A 14,205-nucleotide genomic window follows, 5' to 3' on the forward strand; every position below is an offset into this window, starting at 1 on the left:
TAATTCAAAAAAAATAGGAAATATTTTTTTAGCATTGTCTTTTATTTTTTGCTATTTGAATTTCTGTTTTTCTTTCTTCTTCACCTTTGTATTTCTTTAGTTTGCTCGGAGACGAGCAAAATTTTTAAGTTTGGTGTTGTGTCGCTCTGCTTTCTATTTTTCTTTCTGTTTTTCTGTTGTAATGGCACCCAAGACTACCACATCTTCAAAGAAAAGAAAAGGAAAAGAACTGGCCACTAGTTCTCATGACACGCACAGATTCAGGTCCAAGATCCATGAAGAATATTTTTATGAGTATACTACAAAGAGGCCTGTGGTTCCGGAGGTAAGATTTGCACTGAAGCCAGATGACTATCCGAAAATTCAGTCTCAAATTGACAGCAGAGGGTGGAATTTTATGTGCAACCTGCACACAGAGGTTGGGCAATTAATGGTCCAAGAGTTTTATGGAAACCTCTGGATCACATATAAGGACGTTGAGGGAGTAAATGAGAAGACTTATGAAAGTTATGTAAGAGGCAAGATCATCAGATTCAGCCCAACACGCGTCAGAGAAGCTCTCCACCTGCTGTATCCACCTCAGCTAGCCCCCAGTTATAGTTAGCGAATGGATAATAATTAGGAGCTGAATCTGGTTATTGAAAAATTATGCATTTCGGGTTCTCAGTGGAGGCTAGGTGTTGAGGGAAAGCTGAATCATTTAAAGAGCGCTGATCTTGTCCCTTTAGCTAAAGGATGGTTGGATTTCATTCGAAGGTCCATCATGCCTACTAGCAATTGGTCCAAATGCACTATGAACCGGGCTGTCATGATTTACAGCATCATACAGGGAGAAGTGGTGGAGGTGGAGGATATTATCCCAGAGCAGATATACAAGATTGCCTCTAGTCCCTATAAGAAAGCTAGTCTCGGATTCCCACATTTGATTTATCGCCTGTGTGAAGCAGCAGGGGTAAGAATAGAGAATGATATCCCCATCTCTGTTGAGAAACCAATTACAAAGAAGAGAATAGAGACCCACAGAGAATAGCACAGAGTCCGCATGGAAGAGCAGGTTGAAGAGGAAGCTCAGCAGGATCAGCCACCACCTCAGGGACAGCATGACCTTCCTCAGGAATATTGGCAGCAGCTCACCACCTCTATTGAGCAGATGAGAGTCGCGAATGATATCCGCTAGCAATAGCACACTGCGTATGTGGAGGAGATGAGAGCGGTACAGGACAGTCGTTGGGCACACCTCTGCACCACCCTTGATGAGATGCGGGCTACTCAGGAATTTTAACGGCAGGAGATTCATCAGCTGCAATAGGACTACAGTCGCCTGAGAGGACCTTACAGAGCACATCTTGAGGAGAGAGATCCCCACGAGGGAGATTAAGGTGGTCTAGTTATTTTCACCTTCTATCATAGTCTGCCATTACTTTAATATACTCCTGTTTTCTGTTATTTTGCTTTATTGATCACATGATCCTTTATTATTTAAATTTCTAGGTTCTAGTTTAGTTCTGTTATTTTCAAAATTTCTGTTAGTTGCTTTAATTCTGAAAGGTGTCTCATGTATTGCTCACTGAACTTGAAATCAAAAAGAAAGAAGAAAAAGGGGATGTAATGCATGAGAAATTGAGTTTTTTTCTTAAGAGTAGTCTCATTTAATCAAATGTGGTGGTGTTTTCTGTGATTCTGAATGCATGACAAAAACCGTGCATGTTTGAATTTGAATCAAGGAATGTTGACGTATAAGGAAAAGGAATTTAGAGAAGTATTATGAATTTTCTGAAATTAGTGACAGTTAATCCTTGAAGCAAAAGAAACAGCAAAAAAAAGAGGATATAAAAGCAAGGTCCAAGGCTCTGAGCATCAATGACTAGGGAGGTTAGACATGATTAAAAGCTCAAAGAGTTGTTTCCCTAGTCATATGCTTGTGGTGTTCTTGTGTCAAGTAATCCTTGAGACAAAATATTTAGAGTCGAGATCAATTGTAATTGGTAGAGTATGCCAAAGGCTTTGAGCACTACTGTCTGGGAGTAGCTGAAAGAAAAATCAGAACTTCAAAAGAGTTCCCCAGTTAAGTGCTTGTGGTGTTCTTGTGTCAATTAACCCTTGAGACAGAACATTTAAAGTCACGGCTAGGCTCTAGGTGCAAAGCACCAGTTAATTGAGAATTAAGGGATATCTGCTATGTTCAAGGATTTAACTAAGGTATAAAGATAAGAGAACTCATAATATGATCGGGATTCTAATTCCGCATGACATTGACATTCCTCTGATTCAAAGGAGAGTGAGATGCCAAAACTGTTTAGAATTGCAATAGATAAATCCCACTTTAAGAAGAGACACAAGCATAACTGAACTCTCACCTCTCATGCAAATTCACGTCTCAATCTTATATTATTTTGGGTTGCTTGAGGACAAGCAACAATTCAAGTTTGGTGTTGTGATGCGTGAGCATCTTTCCTATCTTTTCCTAGTAAATTTGCATTTAACTTGTTAAGTTTAATCAAGAATTAATTATATTTTAGCCACTATGGATGTTACTTTGAGTCTTGTGTAATTCTGTTTATTTTAGGTAGCATTTGACTGGATTTGATGGAGTTTCCGCAGAAAAAGAGAAGAAGGCGAATGATGTTGTCAACCCTGACCTCTCTGTACTCAAACCTGAATAACTCAAGCTACAAAGGTCCAATGAACGTGATTTCAGCAGCGTTGGAAAGCTAACTTCCAGAGCTTTCTAACGATATATAATAGTCCACACTTTTCTCCCACCAATTCGGCCAAGGCTGCGCCTAACTTGAGATTTCTCAAGTTAGGTGCAAGACAACAACAACAACACGCAACCATAGGCGTGACTCACCAAGTAAGGCGCAATGAACCCCCAAGTTAGGCGCAAGGCAGAATCACAACACGCAATTGATACTTACTTACCTCAAGTAAGGTGCAAGGTATCCTTCAAGTAAGGCGCAATGTCAAGCCAAGTTAGGCGTGCCTTCCTACGAAGCAAGTGATCCCCATTCATCAATTGAAGACGCACGGATTGCTTTAATTAATTCTGATTTAAACTTTATTTTTATTTTAAAATAGGAAAAGATATTATTTTAGTTTTAGAAAATAGAATTTTAAATCAATTAGGATTAGATATAAAAGAAAAAAAGAAACTTCTCTTCTATTGCACCTCAGTCCAATTTACAGTTTACCAGAATCCTAGTTTTCACTCTTTTCTATGAGCAACTAAACCTCCACTGTTAAGGTTAGGAGCTCTGTCTATTGTATCGATTGATTCTATTGTTTTTGTATTTTAATTCATGTTTTGATTCATTTAATTCAAGAACTGTTTTCGTTCTTTATTTTATGAAATTGGGTGGAACGGAAGTATGACCCTCTTTCTATTTGAACAACAGCTTGAAAACATATTCTCCTAAATTTCTAAATATCTGGATTTAATGGGATACGTGAAATATAATCCTCTTATATTTGGATAATTAGGATTTTTGTGGCATAATAACCAGAATTAAACTTCACCCTCTAATTGGAATAAATTGACCAAGGAATTGAATGTTGACGAGAGTTAGAGGAGACTAAAAAGGTCTAAGGATTTAGGGTTTAGTCACATATGGTTTGCCATCAATTAAATCTTGCATGATTAAAATAGTTATTAAGAAAAGTCAATCCAGAAAATAGATACTTCTGAAACCTTAACTGTTTCTCCATATAGTATTCCCAACTTATTTATTGCCTGTCTTCTGATATTCTAAGTTTACTGTTTAATGCTCTTTGAACTCTCAAACACTATTTTCTGTTTGTCTAACTAAGTAAATCACTTAACCATTGTTGCTTAGTCCATCAATCCTTGTGGGATCGACCCTCATTCACTTGAGGTACTACTTGCTACGACTCGGTGCACTTGTCAGTTAGTTTGTGGGTTATAAATTCCGCACCAAGTTTTTGGTGCCGTTGCCGGGGATTGATAGTGATTAACAACTATTAGTTGTTTGATTGCTTAGATTTGGCGTTTTAATTTTAATTTTATTTAAATTTTGCTTTAATATTTTCAAAAAAAATAATAAATAAATAAATAAATAGCACAAATATTTTTCTTAATTTCTGAAATTAAGTTCGGTATTTCCTAGTTAGTCTTATTTTAATTTTTCTTATTTAATTTGCCTAATAATTTCAAATTTTTTTGTCTTAATTTTAATAGTAATTTTCGAATTTTAGTGTTTGTTTTATTCAGTACTTTTATCTCTTTACACATGGTACCTCACTGGAAATTTTTTACACTCTGACGTAGAGAGTTCCATCCTTTCTTGTCTTCTGTCTGTGTATGCGCAGGAACAGAGACAAGAAACCTCTCTTAAACTTTGATCCTGAACCTAAAAGGACTTTCAGGCGACGTTTGCAACAAGCAAGGCTTTGCAAGGTTGCAGAATCCACTATGGATCCTAATAATGCTGCTAATGCCAACATGGCTAATCCGAATGGGAATGAGTAACAAAGAAGAGTGCTTGGCTCTTACTCTACTCCTGCTGCAGATCTTTATGGAAAAAGCATTGTGGTGCCACTTATAGCTGCGAACAACTTTGAGTTGAAGCCACAATTGGTCACCCTGGTGCAACAAAACTGCCAGTATCATGGTCTTCTCCAGGAAGACCCAAATCAATTTATTTCTAATTTTCTGCAGATTTGTAATTATTTCTGTTTGAGTGCAAGGAGGTCAGGATTGACAGCATCATTTGCTTTCTTCCTTTTCTGCTACAAAATTCCGTCAAATCCATCCGAATGCTACCTGAAATAAATAGAATTGTGCACAATTCAAAGTAGCATCCATAGTGGCCAAAAGATATTTAAATTTTGATTAAACTTAGCAATTCAAGTACAAATTCACAAGGAAAAGATAGATAAGATGCTCACACATCACAACACCAAACTTGAATTGTTGCTTGTCCTCAAGCAACCAAAATAAGTGCATGATCAAGATGTGAATTTGCATGAGAAGTGGGAGTTTAGTCATGCTCAAGTCTATTCTTAAAATGGGGTTTATTCATTGTAACTCTGAACAATTTTGGTATCTCACTCTCTTTTGAATCAGAGAAATGTCAGTATCATTCGGAATTGGAATCCGGATCATATTATGAATTCTCTGATCTTTATACTCCAGTTTAATCCTTGAACACATCAAAATTTACTTTAATTCTCTTTTCTTTGGTGCTTTGCACCTTGAGCCTAGCAGTGAGTTTAAATGTTTTGTCTCAAGCTTTACTTGACACAGAAACACCACAAACACTTGATTGGGAAAATCTCTTGAAGTTCTGATTTTTCTTTCAACTACTCCCAGACAGTGGTGCTCAAAGCCTTTGGCATACTCTGCTGAATGCAATTGATCTCGACTCTAAATGTTCTGTCTCAAGGATTACTTGACACAAGAACACCACAAGCATATAACTAGGGAAACAACTCTTTGAGTTTTTTTTATCATGTCTGACCTCCCTAGTCATTGATACTCAGAGCCTTGGACCTTGCTTTTATTTTTCTTTTGCTGTTTCTTTTACTTCAAGAATTAAGCTTTTGTTTAATTCAGAAAATTCATAATAGTTCTCTAAATTCCTATTCCACATACATCAACATCCTTTGATTTAAATTCAAATATGCACTGTTCATGTCATGCATTCAGAATCACAAATAATACCACCACATTTAAGTAAATAAGACTATTCTTTAATATAAACTCAATCTTTTCATGCATCACATGACTTTCTATTTTTTTTTCTTTTGATTTCAAGCTCAATGAGCAATACATGAGACACTCTTTTTCAGCATAAAAAAAATCAAATAACAAAATAAACGATAAATTAAACTAGAACCTAGGAATTGAAATAATAACTGATCATGCAATAGCAAAATAAACAGAAAACAGAAACCTAATCATAATAAGAACGGGAGAAAATATAGAATAAAAGGAACTTAACCACCTCAGTTATCCTAGTGGCCATCTCATTCTTCTAGCTGTGCTCCTCCGTGGAGATGATTCGTCTCCCTTTGGTGCTATTAAAATAAACAGAAAAGCCAAAAGCGAAGTAACAATACCAAACTTAAAAGTTTTCTTGTCCTCAAGCAAAGAAGAATTGAAAATAGAGAGGGACATAAAAAGACAGACGGAAGAGGAAAAACAAATATTAGTATATAAAAAAATAGAAAAATAAAAGGACAAGAGATGTGAAAATAATTAAAAGATATATTATTTTTTTATTTTTTTATTTTTATTTTTATTTGTTTTTTAATTATATATATATATATATATATATATATATATATATATATATATATATATATATATATATATATATGTATAGAAAGGAGGGGGGAGACGTATATCTATAACAATATATAAAGTCAATACAGAGGGTTGACCATGACTTTGGTGTCTAATTTTTTTGGACTATATTAACCCTACAATAAACTATTTCATAAAGCAAATTAAAAGGACAAAATAGACATAAATTTTTTTTTGAAAAATCCAATAACTTCCCACTAAAATGAAAGCAGTTTTGTTACTTCTATAACTATAATAGCACATCTTCCATTGCCTCCATCCACTGCAGTTTGGTTTTTACTTTTTTATATTTTTCTTGCTGTTCTGTTATTCTCCTTTCTTCAACACTCTCGCCTCCATTCTCTTCCATTACCTTCATCCACTGCAGTTGCAAATTTCCTTCAATTTGCAGCAGTTACTACTTTTGCGTGTAACATTCACTTATATCTCTTCTTCTCTTTAGTTTACTTATCTAATCTATATTTTCAGTCATTTCTCTGCCTTTTTAATTCATTTTCAACTTTTGACATATAAAAATAGTACTATATCTCCTTTTGTTTTTATCAATTTAATGTAAAAAGAAATAATTTTTTTTGTCTTATCAATTTGATACAGAAAGAAAACCGTTTCTTTTTATTTGATATCTGTTTTTATATTTTTTTATATGTCTTTGACTATCAATGATTGAATGAAAATTTCATCTATAACAATATATAATGGGAATACAGAAGGTTTGGTATCCAATTTTTTTTTATTTTGTCCCTACTTTTATAATCTAAAACTACATACTTAGTCACGTAATCACGTTCTATAAATTTTATATTAACCCACGAGAAAATTATGTAACTGCTTTATTTTCAACCCTCAAAGAAATTTTAAAAAATTGATCACTCTCAATCGCAAGATTATAAAAATGGCTCTATTTGCAAAATAGTTTAAACAAGGTAATTTTTTTTAATTAAATGTATAAAGAATAATTTTTTTCTTTAATTATCATATTATTTTAATTTAATATACTCTTGATACTTATATCTATAACAATATATAAAGCCAACACAGAGAGTTGACCATGACTTTGGTGTCCAATTTTTTTGGACTATATTAACCCTACAATAAACTATTTCATAAAGCAAATTATAAGGACAAAATAGATATAAAAATTTGTTTTGAAAAATCCAATAACTTCCCACTAAAATGAAAACAGTTTTGTTACTTCTATAACTATAATAACACATCTTCTATTGCCTCTATCCACTACAGTTTGGTTTTTACTTTTCTATATTTGTCTTACTGTTCTGTTATTCTCCTTTCTTAGCTTCAACACTCTCGCCTCCATCCTCTTCCATTGCCTTCATCCACTGCAATTGCAAATTTCCTTCAGTTTGCAGCAGTTACTACTTTTACGTGTAACATTCACTTATATCTCTTCTTCTCTTTAGTTTATTTATCTAATCTATATTTTCAGTCATTTCTCTGCCTTTTTAATTTATTCCCAATTTTTGACATATGAAAATAGTACTATATCACCTTTTGTTTTTATCAATTTAATGTAAAAAGAAATAATTTTTTTAGTTTTATCAATTTGATGCAGAAAGAAAACCATTTCTTTTGATTTGATATCTGTTTTTATCTTTTTTTATATGTCTTTGACTATCAATGATTGAATGAAAATTTCATAAATATTTTGTTTTTTTTAATTGCTTTGTAATATTTTTTTTTATTTTCTAAAATATTGATTATGTAGAGTATTATATTTGAAATTTGAATACATAAATATTTACTTTGAAACTAAATTAAATTATTAATTTTTTCTACCACAATATTATTTATTTTGCATATTGGCTAAGTTATTTGATTGGCATATACATAGGACGCAAGAAAGTTCGCACCTATCAAGGATTCGTTAAAAACATTAATATGTTAATTTCCTAAACTATCTAAGTACTGAATTTGATATTTAATTATATAGAGTAGTAGGTTTAACATTTATTAATTTCCTAAATTTGTATTGCAAGAAAATTAATTAATTTAATATTATTCATTTGTCACATAATTAACATATAAAAGATAAAAAAAACCTACACCTACCAATGGTAGAATGAAAAATTCTCACACATATTTTGTTAATTTCTTTTTTTTATTTGTAATCTATTTTACATTGGATAATATTATTTTTTATTGATTATTAGTTTGACAGATAACACAATAAATGTAGCAATATAAGAACTTTGTTAATTAATTTTTCAAATAATCTGGCGACCTAAGATAAGAATTTTGTTAATTGATTTTATTAATCTCTTTTTTATTTTTAATCTATTTTATATTTGATAATATTATTTTTTATTAATTATTAGATTGACATATAAAATTTAAATGTGGTAAGATAAGAACTATGTTATGATTATTTTCTTCTCTTTATTTTTCTATCTCATGAGCCATGTAAGTTTTAATTTATTATTTTTCATATATATATATATAGATATATATATTATTAGGTTTTTAATTTATTTTATTGTATTATTCTTTTACTTTGAAAATTTTAAGGCCTAACGATCTTTATTTAAACGATTCGAATTATATGATCAAGAAGTAGTTCAAGAGAATATAGGTTTGAATTTTAGTAATTTATTAAGTCTAATTATTATATAAAAAGTTAAAAATATTCTGAACTTAAAAAACTATTTAATAATAAAATTGAGTTTGTTCAAAATCTTAGAGATAGAGTGAGAAAGAGAAAGTTAAAATTTTTAAACTAATTATAAAAATTTACCACCATAAAAAATATTAAGTAACTATTTTAAATGGATAGTATTCAAATGACAAGCAACATAATATAAAGATTTGCATTAGATTATAAAAATTAATCCCATCCTAATAATACAGTGGTATTATTTCAAAACATGTAAAATAAAATAATAAAATATACTTTAATTAATGTGCACAATAAAATAAATGTGAAACTTAGATAGTAGCAGTCAAACATGAATAACAATGGTTGCCTTTTATCCTAAGGTACTATATTAAATTACGACTTAATTTTTTAATTATTAATTAAAAAACATACAATTATGTATTATTTTTTATTTAGTTAAAAATAATATATTTTGAGATTGTTTTTTGGGATTACTGACATCAAATTTTGATAATTTGAAAAAAAATTTAAATGCTTTATATCTTACTTCTTTTAACAAAACTTCAACAACTCATAAAAGTTAATAGAATAGATGGTTATAAATCAAAGTGATAGACAAGATTAAAAGTTGCGATAATAATACTTGGTGATAATTAATTACGGTCGGGTTAAGAGAAGGTGGAAGGAGAAGAAAAAAAAGAGAAAGGAGAACAAGGTAATATAATAATGGCGATGAGATAATAACAAGTATGTGTATAGAGAATAATAGTAGGAGAAAGAATATTGTTTGATATAGTAAGGGGATATAATAAAAATATAAATTAATAATTTTAAAAATAACAAAATTAAAGATAATTTAAAAGATTAAATATAAAATAAAAAATTAAAATATTTTTTATCAATTAGAATTATGCACGAAGATAAATAGTGTTTTAAAATTTTTATCTCAGCTTCAAATTAAATACTATTAAAAATAAATAACTAAACTTAATAACGTTTATAAATAGTTAATTTGTAAAAAATATTTCTAAATTTTAATTTTGATTTTGTTACACATAATAACAACATAATAAATTTGTTTAATATCTTATTTAATTTAAATTTATAAATTTATACATTCTAAAAGTTAATTTGATAATTTGGGTAAAAATTTTAAATACTTTATGTCTTACTTCTTTTAGCGAAACTTCAACAACTCATAAAAGTTAACAGAATAGATGATTATAAATCAAAGTGATAGACAAGATTAAAAGTTGCGATAATAATACTTGGTGATAATTAATTACGATCGGGTGACAAGAAGGTGGAAGGAGAAGGAAAAAATGAGAAAGGAGAACAAGAAAATATAATAATGGCGATGAGACAATGACAAGTATGTATTTAGAGAATAATAGTAAGAGAAAGAATAGTGTTTAATATAGTACAAGGATATAATAAAAATATAAATTAATAATTTTAAAAAATTAATGAAATTAAAAAAATTTTAAAAATTAAATATAAAATTAAAAAGAAAAATAAAATATTTTTTAACAATTGAAATTATGTATGAAGATAAAGAGTCTTTTGAATATAAATTTTTATCTCGACCTCAAATTAACTACAATTAAAAATAAATAATTAAACTTAATAATGTTTATAAATACTTAATTTGTAGATAATATTTTTAAATTTTTATTTTGATTTTGTTACACATAATTTTTAACTAATAATCTTGAAGTGTTTATATAGTTATTTATATGGTCAATAAATCTGACAGTTTTTCAAGAATCGAGAAGTTATCGATAAGGAGATGTATGATGAATTATGAATGATTTTTATACTCTCCTATTTTGCTTATTAATTATTCTTATAGTTTGATATTTAAAACAAAAAAAATAAGCATTCTCATTACTTCTATTTTTCATTATTTATAAAAAATGAAGGCTTTTTCATATTTAGATCCATATTTTGACCTACCACTTAAAAAAGATGAAGACAATGCAAATATGAATATCCATAATATTTATGTAAAAATTATCTTTTGTAAATAACTAATATGTATTTTGGTTTATATATACTCTTTTTGAATCAGGATAATGTTATTATCATTATTTTTAAAATTATATTTTTTCTGATAATATATATATACTTCTGTATGGTGAGTGAGTTTTTATAATTTAAAATTTTAAAAAAATTTTATAGTAATTTTAATTTTAATAAAATATAATATAAATAAGGTCACGTTAATATTAAAATAAAAAATATTTATCCAATAAATTTAAAGAGTAAATAATATATTAACAAAAAAATAAAATTAATTTTTTAAAAATAATAGAAAAGCAGCTGTAATACCTATTGAGCCGCTAGTATATATAAGGGGGAGGGGAAACGTGTGTATATATATAGGGGGTAGTATATGTATGGAATGGTAGGAAGGGAGGGTTGCAGGGCTTGGCACGGGTGACAGCTGTGGGACGGGATTGGGGTAATATGAATGGAGAGAATCAGGAAAGGTGGGGGCAAATATGATGGGGATTTGGTCATGGGAATAGGAGATTGTGTGTGGATTTGGCGAAGAATAAGGATTTGGCGTGGATGTGTTACTTCACGTCGAACTTGGAAGTGGGTGGGTTCAGCGTGAAAGCCCTGGAATGCATGCCTTCTCTCCACGCTGAACTTAGAAGGAGCCAAGTTCAGTGTGGAGCCTCCCGAAGTGAACTCCCAATTGCTACGCACATCCCACGCTGAATTTGAGGTATTTCAAGTTCAGCGTGGGTTTTTGGCTAATCTCCCCCTATTTACGTCGTTTTTCACGCTGAATTTGGAAAATTCTAAGTTCAGCGTAGACTTTATGGTGCTTTTTGTCCAGCTATTACGCATACTCCATGTTAAACTTGGAAAATTCCAAGTTCAGCGTGGAGTTGGCAGACTCAACATCTTCTAGAGTGTTCAAAAATTTTTCTAAGTGTCTGGTTCCTGTTCTAAAAATTCTGCATGATCAAGCATACATAAAACAAAGGAAGACAGTAAAAACTCAATAAAAATCAAACAAATAATATAATCAACGCAACGGAAAAATAACTAAGGATACGAAATTATCGAGTTGCCTCCCGACAAGCGCTTCTTTACCGTCACTAGCTTGACGGTCAGCTCCTCTAAGGAGGAGGATCATAAGGGCTCAGCTCTTCACCCCTCACTGTGAATTTCTTTCCTGTGTCCCCATAACGTAGCTCAATATGCTCCAGAGAGAGGATTCTGTTTACTGTATAAGTCCACACTGGATTGCTAGTTAACACCACCTTCATTCCTGGGGAGAAACCTTCAGTGGGGATCTTTTTGTTTCTCCATCCCCTGAGTACTTTCTTCTTTTTGGGGACCTCCTCCTTGATGGAAGATGCATTCCCGACACCAAACTCAGGTTTGATGTCAGGAGGAATTTTATTGATTGTTACTAAAGGAGGTTTGAGCTGCAAATTCTGCTGTGCATCATCAGGGGGTTCTTGAAAGTTTGGAGTAAGAAGCCCAGTCTGCATGTACCTCTCTTCTTCACCTGCTGAATGTATATCTTTGAAGACATGAAAGACCAGTTGCTCATTATGCACTCTAAGCACTAATTCACCCACCTCTACATCGATTAGAGCTCTCCCAGTGGCTAGGAATGGTCTTCCTAGAATTATAGAGGCATTCTCATCCTCTCCCGTGTCAAGAATCACAAAATCTGCTGGGAGAAAGAACTTACCCACTTTGACCAAGATATTCTCCACTAATCCGTATGCAGGCTTCATAGATTTGTCTACCATCTGTAATGCTATCTTTGTGGGTTGTGCCTCTTAGATTTGCAGCTTCTTCATCACAGACAAGAGCATTAAATTGATGCTTGCTCCCAGATCACATAATGCTTTCTCAAAGGTTGTGCTCCCAATGGTGCATGAAATTTGAAAGCTCTCTGGATCCGACATCTTCCGTGGTAAGTTATTCTGAATGATGGCACTACATTCCTTAGTCAGGACCAATGTCTCATCTCCCTTTAAAGGCTTCTTCTTTGACAACAGCTCCTTCATGAACTTGACATAGAGAGGCATTTGCTCTAAAACCTCAGCAATAAGAATATTGATTTGCAACTTTCTAAAGACTTCCAAGAAATTTAAAAATTGTTTGTCCTTGGTCTCCTTTTGAAGTCTCTGAGGATATGGCATTTTAGGCTTGTACTCAGGAGCCTTTGGCAATGTAGGATAAGTGTCAAGAGAGTCTGGGAATGGGTTGTCCGCACGCTTTGGAGGGACGTGCTCTACTTCTTCCTTCTTCTCCTCTGGAGCTTCCTTTTCAACTGGCTCCTCATTAACTTGTGCTTCCGTACTTGCCACTTGTCCACTTATCAAGGTGATAGCCTTGCATTCCTCTCTTGGATTTGAAATTGTGTTACCAGGAAGGCTATTAGTGGTCCTCTGATCAATTTCATTAACTTTTGTGGCTAATTGACCCATCTGAATCTCTAAGTTCTTGATTGATGCTCTGATTTTCTGTCTAAAACTTGCCAATATTGCTTCCAAATCATTGTTTTGCTGGGACTGAGAAGTTTCTTGCTGAGATGACTGAAACTGGTGGTTATTAAAATTATTCTATTGAAAACTACCCTGAGAATTATTATTAAAATTTGTGGCCTCTGAGGTTGCTATCTCCACCCAAAATTTGGGTGATTTCTCCACCCCTGTTTGTAGGTCTTAGAATAGGGATCATTATTGGGATTTCTAGGGGCACTCCCCATGTAATTGACCTGTTCAGAAGAAAATTGAGCATAATCATAATTTTCATTTTGCATAAAATTACCTGTCATGTCATAAGAGGCTTCTTGGGGGGCATTCTGAGTGTTGACAGCTGAACTTTGCATTCCACTCAACCGTTGAGTAATCAGATTTATTTGCAGAGACAAAAACTTGTTCTGAGCAAGAAGAGTATTAACAGCTTCCACTTCCAACACGCCTCTCTTTTGAGAGGTCTCAGAGTGCAAAGGATTCCTATTGGAGGAATATAAGTATTGGTTGTTAGCAACCAACTCAATAAGCTCAATAGTCTCCTCTGGTGTCTTCTTCATGTGCAAAGAACCACCTGCAGAATTATCCAAGTGCATCTTGGATATCTCACATATGCCCTCATAAAAGATATCCAGCTGAGTCCATCTAGAGAACATATCTGGAGGGCATTGTCTAGTCAGTAGCTTGAATCTTTCCCAAGCTTCATAAAGGGTTTCACCATCTTTCTGTTTAAAAGTCTGAACCTCCACCCATAGCTC

General features: G+C 32.1%; 1 non-coding gene across 1 annotated transcript; it reads left to right on the top strand.

The window, feature by feature from the left end:
• Nucleotides 1-14,097: 14,097 nt before the first annotated feature.
• LOC112787653 (small nucleolar RNA R71) lies at nucleotides 14,098-14,205 on the top strand. The gene has a single exon (XR_003195054.1). It is a non-coding gene; the product is annotated as a small nucleolar RNA R71 (small nucleolar RNA).

The sequence above is a fragment of the Arachis hypogaea genome, chromosome 20 (genome assembly GCF_003086295.3).
Source record: "Arachis hypogaea cultivar Tifrunner chromosome 20, arahy.Tifrunner.gnm2.J5K5, whole genome shotgun sequence".
In the NCBI taxonomy this organism is placed as follows: Eukaryota; Viridiplantae; Streptophyta; class Magnoliopsida; order Fabales; family Fabaceae; genus Arachis; species Arachis hypogaea.